Genomic DNA, 16614 nt, shown 5'->3' on the forward strand with positions numbered 1-16614 from the left:
ACCTGGATCCAGCAGTCAGACACTACCGCTGCTGCTGCACTTTCATACGGGGGGCTACACTTCTCTCATACCCCAAGATCAGACAATAGAGCAGGTGGAGGCGTTGGTCTGCTCCTATCATCAAAATGTACCTTTCAGGTTATCCCTCAAGTACCCTCACTAGTCTTCCCTTCTTTTGAGGTCCATGCTGTCAGACTCTACACCCCCCTCTCCATGCGAGTGGCGGTGGTGTATCGTCCTCCCGGCCCCTCCCATCAGTTCCTGGATCATTTTGCCACTTGGCTTCCACATTTTCTCTCCGGTGACATCCCTACCCTCATCATGGGAGATTTCAACATCCCCATTGCTCTTCCCCTCTCACCATCTGCCACTCACCTTTTATCTCTAACCTCCTCATTTGGCCTTTCGCAGCTTACTAATTCTCCAACGCATGAAGATGGAAACTCCCTCGACTTGGTCTTCTCTCGGCTTTGTGCAGTGGATGATTTTGCAAACTCCCCTCTCCCGCTCTCTGACCACAATCTTCTTTCATTCTCTATCAAGAACTGCCAGGCTGCTCAGGTCACCCCCACTGTCCAGACTTATAGAAACATACAGGCCAGTAACACCCAGAAACTTATGAAGAACTTGCAGTCTTCATTGGCCCCTATCTCCTCCCTCTCATGTCCTGATTCTGCACTGAAGCATTACAATGAAACACTTCAAAGTGCCCTGGATGAATTTGCACCCCCTATAAATAGAACACCACAACGCAGACGGCGACAACCCTGGCACACGGTGCAAACACGTTTCCTGCAGCGATGCTCCAGGTGCGCCGAACGTCTGTGGAGAAAATCCAATCTACACGAAGATTTCATCCATTTTAAGTTTATGCTTAGAACATACAACACTGCCCTTCACCTCTCCAAACAAACCTATTTCAACACCCTCATCACCTCACTGTCAAATAACCCGAAACGTCTCTTTGACACTTTTCATTCTCTACTCAATCCAAGAGTACAGGCCCCAACCACAGAGCTCAGAGCTGACAATCTGGCCAATTACTTCAAAGAAAAAATTGACCAGATTCGACAGGAAATTATCTCCCAATCACCTCATACCATGCACTGTCCTCCTTCCCCCACTGCATCTAGCTCACTCTCTGATTTTGAACCAGTCACAGAAGAAGTAAGCAGGCTCCTTGCATCTTCTCGCCCAACTACTTGCACCAGTGACCCATTTCCGTCACATCTCCTCCAGTCCCTTTCCCCTGCTGTCACCCCTCACCTAACTAAAATATTTAACCTCTCTCTCTCTTCTGGTATTTTTCCCTCCTCATTTAAGCATGCCATCATACATCCACTACTTAAAAAACCATCCCTCGACCAAAACTGTGCCGCTAACTACAGACCTGTCTCTAATCTTCCCTTCATCTCTAAACTCCTGGAACGCCTGGTCCACTCCCGTCTTATCCGCTATCTCTCAGAAAACTCTGTTCTCGACCCTCTCCAATCCGGTTTCCGCTCTTTACACTCCACTGAAACTGCCCTCACTAAAGTCTCTAATGATCTACTAACAGCTAAATCAAATGGTCATTACTCCATGCTAATTCTCTTGGATCTCTCTGCAGCATTCGACACTATGGATCATCAGCTCCTCCTCACTATGCTCCGTTCCATTGGCCTCAAGGACACCGTTCTCTCCTGGTTCTCCTCCTATCTCTCTGACCGCTCCTTTACTGTATCTTTTGCCGGTTCCTCCTCCTCTCACCTTCCCCTTACTGTTGGGGTCCCCCAAGGATCGGTTTTAGGCCCCCTCCTCTTCTCCTTGTACACTGCCCCTATTGGTCAAACAATCAGTAGATTTGGGTTCCAGTACCATCTCTATGCTGATGACACCCAATTATACGCTTCTTCTCCTGACATCACGCCAGCCTTTCTAGAAAACACCGGCGATTGTCTAAACGCTGTGTCTAATATCATGTCCTCACTATATTTGAAACTGAACCTGTCAAAAACTGAACTCCTGGTGTTTCCTCCCTCTACTAATGTACCTATACCCGACATTGCTATTTCTGTGGGTGGCTCCACTATTACTCCCCAGCAACAGGCCCGCTGTCTTGGGGTCATACTTGATTCCGAGCTTTCCTTTGCCCCCCACATTCGATCACTGGCTCGCTCTTGTCATCTGCACCTCAAAAACATTTCTAGAATTCGACCTTTTCTTACTTTTGACTCTGCAAAAACTCTTACTGTTTCTCTTATTCATTCTCGTCTCGACTATTGTAACTCTCTTCTAATCGGTCTCCCTCTTACCAAACTCTCCCCTCTCCAATCTGTCTTGAATGCTGCAGCCAGGATCATATTCCTCACCAATCGTTACACCGATGCCTCTACCTTGTGCCAGTCATTACACTGGCTACCCATCCACTCCAGAATTCAGTATAAACTTATTACCCTCACCCACAAAGCCCTCCATGGCTCAGCACCACCCTACATCTCCTCCCTTGTTTCAGTATACCACCCTACCCGCGCCCTCCATTCTGCTGATGACCTGAGGTTGGTATCCTCAATAGTCAGAACCTCCCGCTCCCATCTCCAAGACTTTACACGTGCCGCGCCAATTCTTTGGAATGCACTTCCCAGGTCAATACGATTAGTCCCCAATCCCCACAATTTTAAGCGTGCCCTGAAAACACATTTATTCAGACTGGCCTATCGCCTCAACACATTAACCTAATCTATCCCTGTGTGGCACAGCCAAAAGTTTTACCATAACCAGATTTCCCGCATCATGTTCCCACATGCTTTATGCATCCATTAGCCCTCTGCATCTGTACTGTTACACACTTAACATTATGGCTGGTCCATACAATCAGGGCAACTGTTACCACCCACCTTTCTTGTCTACCTTTTTCCTCATAGACTGTAAGCTTGCGAGCAGGGCCCTCATTCCTCTTGGTATCTGTTATGATCTATGTGATTATTGTTATGCTGTAATGTCTATTGTCTGTACAAATCCCCTCTGAAATGTAAAGTGCTGCGGAATATGTCGGTGCTATAGAAATAAAATTTATTATTATTTATTATTATTATGTTCTGCTCTAGGCAGGAGGCTTAATTGCTGAGATATTGGAACAGAGTGGGGAAATTGCAAAAGGGAGACTGCAGGCGAGTCCAATAGGTAGATTACAAGATGGCCAGGGAAATATAACCTCCGACCCCAGGAAAATCAATGAAATACTACAAAACTTTTACAAAGAATTGTATAAACCCTCACATACTAATTTGGCAGAAGGTAAAAAATTCCTCCAACAAGTCACTCTTCCAAAACTAACACAAGAACAACAAGATACAATTAATCCAATGTAAATTTCACTGCGCTTGCTCTGCAAAAAGCTGCAATAAATGTGTAACTAGAAAAATGCTGCACCAAAAGGGTACCACAAATATACCAGACCCAGTCCCTGCCAGGTGGCAAATGCAGACTACCACACCTTTCATCCTTATCAGCGGAGATTATATCTTACCATTTTCTGCTGCTAGCAGTGAGGGGCCAGTCTGCATAGTGTTCCCGGGGCACAGCCACTGCATGTTATTTAACTATTTGCCACCTGGCAGGGACTGGGTCTGGTATATTTGTGGTACCCTTTTGGTGCAGCATTTTTCTAGTTACACATTTATTGCAGCTTTTTGCAGAGCAAGCGCAGTGAAATTTACATTGGATCCTTTATTGCTGTTCATATAACAGGACTCGCACAGTGCCTGTCTTCACTTGCAGCTTCTTCATTAGGTGCATCAGCAGAACGAGCGCCAGTGTGTATAATTGTTTGCTGTTTACTGTTTAAGATACAATTAATGCAGAAATAACAGAAGGAGACAGAAGAAGTGAGACAAACCATAAATCATCTTCAAAATGGGAAAGTACCAGGCCCAGATAGATTTGGCGGGGAGTTTTATAGGGTCCTCAAGGAACATATCTCCCCAATGCTAACAAACTATTACAACACCAGAACGGGGGTCATGCCAGAAAGATCTAAAGAAACACATATTGTTAAGGGGAGAATATATGGCATATGAATATATACAAGAATCAAAAATTATACCACTATATGGACGCTTTGCTCAAATATTAGAATCATGTAGCTTTAAGATACTTCTGATTCTCTAAGACTTATTTCTGTATCCACCTAGTCTCATCGAAACTGGGTTAGGCTAGGCCAGAAACAATAATCAGTTGCATAACGATTATATAGAGATATAGGACATATGAGAGCATATGAGATCAATACTAATTTGCTATTTGGGGTAGACAGTAATTTGGAAAAGAACCCATGATGTAACACAATGAGACAGCACGATTTCTGTTATAAAAACTGTACATCTCTGATTAAAAGTAGGGAAGAATCATTTGACATGATATACCTTGTCTTGTGTATTCTTTTCTCCGTGCACGTATAATCTCTGCCAGAGATCCAATTCGGTCACGGGCAATTAAGATGAGATGACGACACACGCATTCTGTGTGCCATATGAATATCAATATCATTTGGCATCCGAACAAAGGGCTAGGACGAAAGTTCGAACCTGACCTGCCGCAAAGAAGACCTCCAATCTTCGACCGGACCACTCGAGGGTGGAGATGTGCACCTCCTACTAGGTAAGAAAATTATTCATCTTACCTATAACCCTCCAGTGTTTCCATGCTGAAATGAAAGTCAGTCGGCTGTAAGACTCGGACATAGTGACCAATCTGACAAGTCCTAGCACCAAAAACCCACCCTGGTCACGATTTCCTTAATTGTCTGCCTTATCGGCTTTGAATCTCTGCTTTGCTGTTTTGGTTGTTTGCATACGTGATTGTTACCTCAGCTAGCCTGAAAAGAAAATATAGATAGGGAGGCGTATGGAGCAAATTCACTGTCACTCTGGTTCCGGTCCTGCTCTCAGCTTGACCGATGATCGCAGAAGTCTGAACTGTGTCTCTCCCAGTGAGCAAGTGGGAGTAGGGGCTTGATTACTAGTGATTTTCCAACCTCTAAGTGGTTGGTGACTTTTTGCGGGACATCATCTGGCTAAGATGATGGTGGTTAAGCTGCAGCATAGGTTTATAGGTTTTATTCTAAATGGGTGGAAGGGTAATTTCAACTACCGTGTTGATGTGACTGAGTGATCGCTCTCTCCCTGAAAAGTATGGTTTGCCCAGGTGTAGATTTTTCATCTCTACAAATCAGGCTGGCATGTGGATAGGTAAATTGTGAAGTGTTTTGGTGTCAAGGATTCGCAGTATTTGATGCCAGTGCCAGTTTTAAATTCATTCTGTCTTTTGTAGTGTATATGATTTGCCGGCCGGAGGCGTACTAGCATGTGGTTAAAATTCTTGAATGCATTCTATGTGTATATATATAGTGAAATTAGAGAATTGGTTAAACCGGTTTTCTTTTGTACTTTATACTTTATAATTATAAGGTTAGTTGTTAAAACTTAGGTACAGGTAGAGAAAGAATTCCTTGAATGGTAATTGCTTTGATTTGTACAGATATCTCTGTGAGATCCGAGGTCTATTGTTACTTTTTAGTTATTGTTTTACTAATGTCACTACATTTCTCTGTGAGATGGTTTTTTGAAATGTTTTAAAGTGAAAGTATTGAGGAAATAGAAATTTTTAACAATTTATTAGGTATTTTTAGACTACGCAGTTTCTGGATACACAAGATTGTGAAATACTCTGGTGTTAATTGTTGGTTAATTCCCTATATTACTGTGTTCAAGATAGCTAGACATCACAATGTTCACTGAAGACCCCTTTACTCAGACATAAGGAGTACATACAGCCTTTACAGTCACATATCCAACTGTTTATAATCCTGTGAGAATTTGTCTCAAGACGCACACACATGTCCCTCAGACGCATTCAGAATTCAGATGATAGAATGGGTGGGAATAGTCAGTCGATATCTATAAGACAGATATGACCCATAGTGGAGTGTGGAAAGAAAATGTATGTTAAGAAACCCTCCGATCCTGAGGGGAGGAGCATTAGATAAGAAGGCATGGTAGAAAGTGTTAATGAGTAGAAAGCAGCGTTCTAGCCTCAGGTATTATGAGGTGTTACAGGACCCTGAAGCATTTTATAAGATGGGAGAGGAAGTTAGGAAAAAAGGCATGAGGAAAGGAATATAAGAAGATTGCTGAATTTTATGCAAAACAAATATTTACACAGGAAGATGTGTCAGTTGCAACATCATTTATACTTCTATATACATTCCCGATGACTGGACGTGTGCCAGCTGTCAAACACAGAATATCATGAGATTTGTTCTGACTGTCAGATGACCAATCCAAGTAGTCTTACCCTCTGTCCAACTATTTATATAGACAGCACGCCTTATGTTATATCCTGTCCAGCATCCATTACAGTTTTATTAATTAATGTAGTTTATGAAAAGAATAATGAAAGAAAAGATGAATATGACATGGAGGTATAGAATTAAACAGAACAGGAGAAGAAAGGAAAAAAAAAATTGCTCAGACTGATACAGTATTTATCGTTATATGGTGGGGGGACATAATTATCATCATCATCTTTTAAGCCTCAAATCTCATACTTTTGTACACAATCTACTCCACGCAAGGACTCAGGGAAATACCAGGAGACAGATACCCTAGTAAGCAGCTTGCCAGACCCCATTCTCCAGGATGTCATGCAGGGGAAAGGAGAACCTGTGGATAGTTTCTTCCACCGATGTAATAAAAAGTTTCTGGATCTCAGATTTGAAATGCAAATTAGTCCCCAGTTGGAAGAAGCTTGACACCCACCAACATCGAGCTCCAGATTTTAATAGGGTATTGGCATACTGATTCCACAACCCATGAAAGTACGTATACTCTTACAGCCCGCCCCCACAAAAATACAATAGAGAAACAACATGTCTCACCCAGACAGAGGTTAAGGATACTCCGCTCAAATTCCTGGTGGGTCCCGATGCAATCAGAAGTGTAATCAGGGATATTGATCTTTTTGCTGCAGAAGTATGCAGTCTTTCCTTTTTTTCAGGACACACCTATAGATCATGTGGGCATTGAACTAATGGCACTGATCCCAGACTCGCTGTGGGCATGATGCCCAGATGATACGACTTGTGTGCTGTCAATGAAGTTATAGTACTGGACACATCTATGATGCCAAATCCACACACTCTGTTTTTATCAATTCTATTTATTTTTCTATGGTCCATGGTGATTGACCTGGCCAATGCTTTTTTTTCAGTTTATTTCTACATGCTGCAAGCCAGTACCTGTTTGTTTTCACACATGAGGGCCAGCAATATACTTGGACTATGATGCCTCAAGGGGCACAGTATAGCCCCTCTATGTTCACCCAAGCCATGACCACGGTCCTGGAGCCCTGGAAGAGGACACATCCCACTGCCATTCTTTTACAATATATATGGATGACCTCCTCCCCTGACTGAAGACAACCAAGTCAAAACTGCTTTCCTATATATGCAATTTTTTATAACTATTTTAAAGTTAGCCAAAGAAGGCATAAATGGGTTTTATATGCTAAATTGCAATCACATTTTCACAGCTCTAGGACTGCCAGGCTATACCAAACTGTTTTGTCTGATCCTGCCCGATGACTGAGTCCTCATCACCAAGAGGTTCAACAGATGTACCCTTGAACCTAGAGATGACAGCCCGTTCCAAGTCCTGTCAACTATCACAGCAGTCTATGGGTCCACGCTTCCCACTGCAAGGAGATGCCGGATCCAGAGTCCAGTGGCGGCTGCCACTCTTCATCCATCTGGCACTTATCCTTTTCCTAGCCCAAGGGGTAGTCAGCCACCAAGGGGTAGTCACTCATGAGAAGGGTATACTGACATTCTGGTATAATCTCTGCACCCCAAGAGAAACATATCAATTTGACTACTGTCTCACAATAAGAATAACCAGGCCCCATGGCACAGTTTGACATCTGGTTAAGTACAAAATTCATTTGTGTCACTACTGCTGAAATAGAGGAAGGTTCAAACTGTGAGGATTGGACACTTGTTGGGTGGAACACTGGTGAAAGTGACTGGAGACATCAACCAGTCCAGGCCCTACAGCAAAGGGACAAATGGGGAATAAGCCTATTAAGCTGCATGACTCTGTCCAAAGCCCCTTTTAAAGGCCAGAGAGCCCTTCCAGGCCTACCCTTCCCTGCCACCCACTGCCCCAAGAAGGGATGTATAGTTCTGTACCTTACTATTGACAATTCTTCAGAGAATGAGAAAGGGTTATATGTACTAGGCTCAAGTACTAAACTTGAGAGGGAAAATGGTGACAAAAAAAGGTAAATGTTTGCTAAGAAGCATAGATACCAGTGGGGGCACACAGGGGGCACCTGACAAGTTCAAAGTCGAGAACAAGACAGCAATTATGTTTAAACCCACCATCCCTGTAAATAAGAATGCAAAGTGGATAAACTACCTATACTATAATCATCAACGGTTTATAAAATATACTGAGGATGCCATAAAGGCAATTATTGACCCATTAAGTTTATAATAGTTATTTTATGTCCTTTGATCATATTTTCCTTAATTCTATGCTGCATAGCTCCACGCCTTAAGAAAATGATGACGATGACCATGGAAACCACAGTAATGACTATGCATGCCGACTTTGAAGATCCCCTATATGAAAGATACTCCTATGAACCCATGAGAAGAATGCCATATCCACCACCTCCGGAATATGTCTGCCTGAAGAACACCTGCGAGGGAGAAACTAGGATTTGACTTCCTCCTGTGCAAAGTCCGATAGGAGGGGGTCCATCTACTAGAGATGGGTCATCTCGTATATACGGTGAAGATTAGTTAGTTAGGTTCCAGCATTATTGAGATAGGTTGGCCGGGAGGACAGATCGATAGGTTCGACGAGATTAGGATTTTGATTTTGCATATTTCCAAAGGAGGGACTGTTAAGGGGAGAATATATGGCATATGAATATATACAAGAATCAAAAATTATACCACTATATGGACGCTTTGCTGAATATTAGAATCATATAGCTTTAAGATATTTCGGGTTCTCTAAGACTTATTTCTGTATTTCTGTATCCACCTAGTCTCATCAAAACTGGGGTTAGGCTAGGCCAGAAACAATAATCAGTTGCATAATGATTATATAGAGATATAGGACATATGAGATCATATGAGATCAATACTAATTTGCTATTTGGGGTAAACAGTAATTTGGAAAAGAACCCATGATGTAACACAATGAGACAGCTCGATTTCTGTTATAAAAACTGTACATCTCTGATTAAAAGTAGGGAAGAATCATTTGACATGATATACCTTGTCTTGTGTATTCTTTTCTCCATGCACGTATAATCTCTGCCAGAGATCCAATTCGGACATAGACAATTAAGATGAGATGACGACACACGCATTCTGTGTGCCATATCAATATCAATATTAAAGTCATACCCAAACGAGGTAAGGACCCCCTTGAGGCCTGCTCTTACAGACCCATTTCCCTTAGTGATGTAGACCAGAAGATTATGTCAAAAATAATGGCGGACAAATTGGCAGTAGTATTACCCCAACTGGTGACCCCTGCACAAGTGGGATTCGTTAAGGGTAAGGCAGCGGTGAAAAACATACGAAAGGTACTAACTGAGTTGGACGGGGTGGTTGCCACAGCCAGTCGGGAGAGAAACCAGCCTTGCTGGCTCTAGATGCAGAAAAAGCTTTTGATGATGTTAGCTGGGACTGGCTGGGGGCAACTCTGGACTTGTTCAACATAAAGGGCAATTTTAGAATATACCTGGAGGGGGAGTATAGGGACCCAACAGCTAGAATACACACACCAGGCTTCCTCTCTGAGCCATTTCATTTATATAAAGGGACCGATGTCACCACTACTGTTCAACTTAGCACTGGACCCCTTTGCTCGGTATATGGAAAAGTCAGACTTATTTGAGAGAATCAGGGTGGGTGTTAGCAGCAGTAAAATAGCATTATTTGCAGATGATGTCATCTTGGTTTTGTCCCGGCCACTGGAACAATTAGGAAATATCTTTCAGCTTATCCAGAAATTCGGTGAATACTCGGGCTATAAGGTCAATATCACCAAGAGCGAACTCTTGGAATTGGGGAACAAAACGCCTGCAGAACAATGGAAGAAACTAGGTGTAGAACTACATATTGCAAAGACACATATCACCTACCAGGTAATAAAGACAGGCCGGCTCCCGGCACAACTATATTCACTAAATTATACATCTCTGATCGAAAAAATGCTAGGAGAACTTCGGAGATGGCAGAATCTACCCCTATCTCTTCAGGGAAGATGTCATTTAATTAAACTGATCAGCTTTGCCAGACTACTATACCCATTACAGACAATACCCCTGATACTCAAACATCTAGATATAAACAAAATAAATAGAGCTTTTACCCATTTTATATGGGCGGGTAAAAGGTCCAGAATCGCATTGGGAAAACTGATGCTAACTAGGAGTGAAGGTGGGATCAATTTTCTGAATGTCACAGCCTACAACTCAGCAATTCTTTTTAGACATGAGGTAGATTGGCTACAGGAGACTAACTGCTACTCTAATACCCAATTGGAAAGATAACTGGCGGCGACGTGGGAATTAAATACCCTCTTACATACAAAACAGGCCAAACTCCCGCAAAATGTAAAATCCTCCCTATTGCTTCGGGATACTATTGTATGCTGGAAGATAGTAAGGAAGGCATTCGGCCTTCCCTTCCAGATCTCTAAAGATATGCCACTATTTGGTCACCCGGAATTTCCCTATGGAACAGAAATCAAAAGAGTGACAGGACAAGCAGGCAATAACATGAAGAAAGCAAGGGGATATTATGCACACAAAGGTTAAATGATGGCTGAGCCCACAAGGAATCGTGGCCACATTCCATATAGAAAGCAGACACTTCCTACAGGTCATGCAGGTCCATTCTATCTGCTTATCTAGACATCGTAGGCTGTTTAACTTAGTGGATCTACACATTTTAGATAATAGAGTGGGTATGAGCACTCAGAATGCGAGCATATCCTCAATATACAACACTGTAAGACATAAATTCCTGAAGATAAAGCAGAACAAGCTGTTTAAGACTTGGGAGAAATGGACCGGTGATAAGGATATTGCAGAGACAATTCTACAGGAGTGGGAACAGGTTAAAAAATCCATTTTCTGTGAAAGATGGAGGGAAACCTATTTTAAGCTCATGCATACAGCATTACATAGTTTCAATATCCCATCCTCTCCTAGATTCCCTGACAGGATTACAGAGTGCCCTAAGTGTGAAACGCCTTCAACGAATCTCTGGCACGGAGTGTGGGAATGCAGGGCAGCTAAAGAGTACTGGAAACAGGTAGGGGAGCAGGTTCAATTGTGCTGGGGAATCCATCTCCCACAAACACCACAAACTATGCTATTTCACCAGTTAAGGCCCCAGGAGACACAAGCCACAGGAGTTAAAGCAAAGATCCCTAAAAACATCCACACATTCTTAGTTGTAGCCTTACGTGGTTTATTTGGCGAATGGCTTAAACCAAGCACCCCATCAATGGTGATGATAATAGCCCAGATGAAACACTTACTGGGAATTGAATTAATAGAGGCAGAAAGGAGTAAAGAAAAATCTGCAGGGAAAGTATATATGTCGCGCCCCATGGGCCGTGGGGTACTCGGTACCGGGCTTGTCGACTTCAATGGGGGGACATCACAGTGGCTGCGACCCGGTCCGTGGCCCCAGGTGGACAAATGTAAAAAAGGGGATGTTTGTTCGATGTTTGGATGTAACAAAATGAGGATAAAGTTTATAGAGGAATGAATACGTGACGCCACCTGTGGTATTCTGGTCAGAGGCGACCAGCGCTGCGGTGCTGTTCTTCTGGGACCGTTGGTGTGACGCAGCTGAGGTGGAAATGGCTCTCCACAGGTAGAGCAAAAGTCCCAGAGCTGTTAAGTGTTGTTTCAGGGGTGATGGTGACAAGCAGATTGGAGGATGTAGCAGAGCTGAGTGTTGGATGTTGAAAGGAGACAAGGACTCAGTTGGATGCAGTTCAAAAGGGCTTTACTCACTTCGGTGCTGAGTCCTCCAGGTCAGGGGTCCAGTAAACTCCCGAGCAGATGGGTACACCCCTCCAGCACTCCCTTTCAGTATGTTCCTTCCTAGGCCGTCTCACTGTACTGGTTTCCTCTCCTTCCTTCCTATCCAGCACCTTCACAGTCAGCGTCCCAGGCCAGCTGCCGCGGATCCTGTCAGAATTCGGCACTCAGGCAGCTTCCTGATCCTATATGGCTGCCTTTCTGGGAAGATAACTCCTATCCGATAACTCCTCCTGACAGGAGCTGCTCCAAGTGCATCCTTCCACCTGCTCTTCCCTGAGGGGACTCCTCTCAACTGTCTTCAAATCTCCCACTCTTTCGCTAAGCTCCGCCCACTCGCTGTTCCTATTGGCTGTCACTACATCACTCCACTTTCTAGCTCCTCCCCTGTTCCTACCTTCCCCACTAGCTCCCAACACCCTTTCCTGGCCAGCCTGGGATGAGGCCATCCTCCCCAGGGGTACACCCAGATGCCCTGACTAGCCAGTGTGTGTGTTGAGTGCAGTGTTAAGAGTGTGGTGAGATGCCCCCATCTCACCCGGTCGTGAGATACCACACCTCTGGATGAGGTGCACTACCTCTGTGGCGACTGGACCCACAGGGGCACTACATTTCCGCTGTGGAAAACATTTATTGATTTCCATTATAGCCCTCACAAAATATCGAAAATGATTAGTCCCTTCCGCCACACGGAATGGTACTGTCTGGAGGATCTGAGTGAGACGTTAGGGGTCTTGGGAACTATTCCAGATGTATAATGTCTATTAAAGATACAACATATATTACCGTACAATGACACTCTTGACAATGCAAAATACAGTAAAAGAGATTCTCTTCCTTCCCCTATTACCCTTCTATGTAGTCAGTCTGTCTTTTCTTTCTCTTACTGTTTCTCCAAAATTTGTGTTACAAACATGTAACGTTGAAATGAGAGAGTGTCTCCCATAAAGGGAAGTTGAGTTTGAATGTTTTACCTGATAACACGTGTTTAAAAATTGTTTGTATTTTCCCGTGTAACATCATGTACTCTGTTTCAGCCCGCGGACGTGCTGCATTTAATGGGGGGGGTATGTGGCGCCATTGAGGGTCCAGTCGCCACAGAGGTACTGCACCTCAACCAGAGGTGTAGTATTCCACCTTTCAGGTAAGATGGAGACAGCTGACCTGGCTCTTACACAACACTGCATCCACCACAGCAGCAGGTGACGTGCTTCACCATTCCTGCTGGCTAGGAAATGGTGTTAGAAGGTGGGTGGAGCTGGAGGATTGGAGCGGGAGAATAGAATGGAAGGGAATTTAGGATTAGTCTTCCCATAGGGGAAGAAGGTGAAAGACGTGCATAGGCAACCTTCCCGTAGGTGGGAAGAGTTAGAATTGTAGAGCAGACCCCTGCTCTGAGAGGCTGCTGGTACAGGCTGAAGGACTGAAAGAAGTACCCTAAAGGGGAAAGCGATTTCCCAGAGGCACGGGTGGAGAGTGCTCCCCGTGGGACTCGTTCCACACTGACGGATGTCAGATGGGGGAAATCCACTATCATCACCGTCTTCCTCAATAACTTCTACAACTGCCCTGGGACTAAGCTCTGCCTGTGGAGAGCTATTCCAACTCTGCTGCATCACACCATCATTCCCAGAGGATCTGCACTGCAGCGCTGGTCCCTTCTGATCAGTTACCACAGGTGGCATCACAAACACTTTACACAAAAACTCTTTATTTTCAATCCCATGTAAATATACCCCTTTTATTGGACGCCCAGGGCCACGGACAGGGTCACCGCTGCTGTGATACTGTCCCTTTAAAGAATCGGCCCGGTACCGAGTACCCCACAGCCCTGGCGGGCGCTCCATGTACAGCTGGGATGTGTAGCCCCAGGAGTACATCAGGCCATTGTCCCAGAGGATATTAGTTAGTCCATTAAAGAATCGTTCTAACAAGTAGAGCTGGAGGACGTCCTCCTTAGTGGTTGCTTGGCTCCCTTGTACCCACCGTAGCAGTGACCGCCGTAATTTACAGGCCCATTCAGCGTGGGTATCGGTTACGGATTTTATAAGTCCGCGGAACTTTTGGTGGTATGCCTCTGGTGTCAGCACATACCGGGCCAAGATCACTTCTTTGAACCGCTCATAGTCCATACAGTCCTCATCAGGTACCGTGCGATAGGCGTCCGCTGCCAGGCCTGTCAGCTTGCTGGCCAGAATCTGAACCCGTTCCTCCGGCTTTAATTGATGAAGGGCACACTGCCGCTCAAAGTCCTGCAGAAAACCATCAATGTCTTCCTCTGCCTCCCCCAACTGTCGGAAGGCATTATACGGGATCTTTTTGTGGCTTACTGTTGAAGGTACCTGGTTGAAGGCCAGAGCTCCCCCTGCTCGCTGACTCTCCTCTCCGCTCTGCCATCTCCATCTTGGCTACCTCTATCCTGGTCCGCTCGGCCATCTTTTCCTTCAGATCAGTACGCACATCAGCCATCACATCTCGTATGATCTCTACTGTAGGGTTTGGGCCATAGAACGCCAGTCTGCTCCACGTTCACATTGCGGGGCGCTGCACTGTCGTGTTCCATGATGGCTGCTATCAAATCCGCTTTTGATTTGTTGCTGGCGATCAACACTCGGGCTTCCACCAGATCTTTTAATGTAGTCCTCTTTAACTTCTGGTAGTTATTTTCGATTCATTCCTTTCCTCCTGTAGAAGGGGTATCATATCCCGCTGGCTGCCACCAGTGTAACGGGGTCTTCCAATCTCGGGTACCTCTTTCAGTACCACCCCGTGTTTCCGGAGGTCCACTCTGCTTTGGCTGGAGTCTGAATGAAGGACGCTGGCTGGAATTCCTTGGTTACATGGGCGCATATAAAAGATCACTGCTTCTCCACGTATTTCCAGTCTGACAACACTTTACTCACAGGACACAGAATATATCACACAGATACAGAGGGCAGGCCAATAGAAAAGCGGCAGGCCAGACATACATTACAATAGCCGCAGGTGGCCGGAGCCTGCCGAGATTTACTGTGGGAATTACAAATGTGGGGGGGGGGGGCGGCTGGGCACAGCCTGTGGGTTGATGCATTAGGGACATGCATCTCCCATGGAACCTATTATACATACATATAACTGCACAACATATTCTGGGTGCTGAGTGGTTCCGTAACACATAACACGTGCGCTTTGATAATAAATGCGGGAACGTGAATCACAACACCAACGAATCAGTACAGGCATGGAATGAGAGTAAGAGTGTCTATATTTTAAAGAGACCAAACATGAGAAAAGATAGATACACTTTTCTGTTAAAGCAACATTATAAAAATGAAAAAGGCTTCTCTCCTGTGTGAGTTCTCTGATGTGTGATAAGATTTGATTTAAGGTTAAAACATTTCCCACATTCTGAACATGAAAAAGGCTTCTCCCCTGTGTGAGTTCTCTGGTGTGTGATAAGATTTGATTTATCTGTAAAACATTTTCCACATTCTGAACATGAAAAAGGCTTTTTCCCTGTGTGAGTTCTCTGATGTGTGATAAGATTTGATTTATGGTTAAAACATTTCCCACATTCTGAACATGAAAAAGGCTTCTCACATGTGTGAGTTCTCTGATGTGTGATAAGAATTGATTTCTGGATAAAACATTTCCCACATTCTGAACATGAAAAAGGCTTCTCCCCTGTGTGAGTTCTTTGGTGCCTTTCAAGATGTTCTTTCCTGTTAAAACATTTCCCACATTCTGAACATGAAAAAGGTTTCTTCCCTGTGTGAGTTCTCTGATGTGTGATAAGTATTGATTTCTGGATAAAACATTTCCCACATTCTGAACATGAAAAAGCCTTCTTCCCTGTGTGAGTTTTCTGATGTGTGATAAGATTTGATTTATGGTTAAAACATTTCCCACATTCTGAACATGAAAAAGGCTTCTCCCCTGTGTGAGTTCTCTGATGTGTGATAAGATTTGATTTAAGGTTAAAACATTTCCCACATTCTGAGCATGAAAAAGGCTTCTTCCCTGTGTGAGATCTCTGATGTTTGATAAGACCTGATTTATCTGTAAAACATTTTCCACATTCTGAACATGAAAAAGGCTTCTTCCCTGTGTGAGTTCTCTGATGTGTGATAAGATTTGATTTAAAGTTAAAACATTTTCCACATTCTGAACATGAAAAAGGCTTCTTCCCTGTGTGAGATCTCTGGTGAGTGATAAGATTTGATTTAAAGTTAAAACATTTCCCACATTCTGAACATGAAAAAGGCTTCTTCCCTGTGTGAGTTCTCTGATGTGTGGTAAGATTCGATTTATGGTTAAAAAATTTCCCACATTCTGAACAGGAAAAAGGCTTCTCCCCTGTGTGGGTTCTATGGTGGCTATCAAGACCCACTTTCCTGTTAAAACATTTCCCACATTCTGAACAGGAAAAAGGCTTCTCCTGTGTGTGACTTATCTGGTGTGTATCTAGATGTGATTTCTGGTTAAAACATTTCCCACACTTGGAACAAGAAAATCTAT

At 44.0% G+C, this 16614-nt stretch overlaps 1 protein-coding gene across 1 annotated transcript in view; it reads right to left on the bottom strand.

Annotated features, from left to right (window-relative positions):
• The window catches only part of LOC141047064 (uncharacterized), a 149262-nt gene that overhangs the window by 73059 nt on the left and 59589 nt on the right, over window positions 1-16614 (bottom strand). The gene's annotated exons all lie outside the window — the stretch shown is intronic.

This window comes from Dendrobates tinctorius, unplaced genomic scaffold (genome assembly GCF_039654945.1).
Source record: "Dendrobates tinctorius isolate UK_male_01 unplaced genomic scaffold, ASM3965494v1 ptg000126l, whole genome shotgun sequence".
NCBI lineage: Eukaryota > Metazoa > Chordata > Amphibia > Anura > Dendrobatidae > Dendrobates > Dendrobates tinctorius.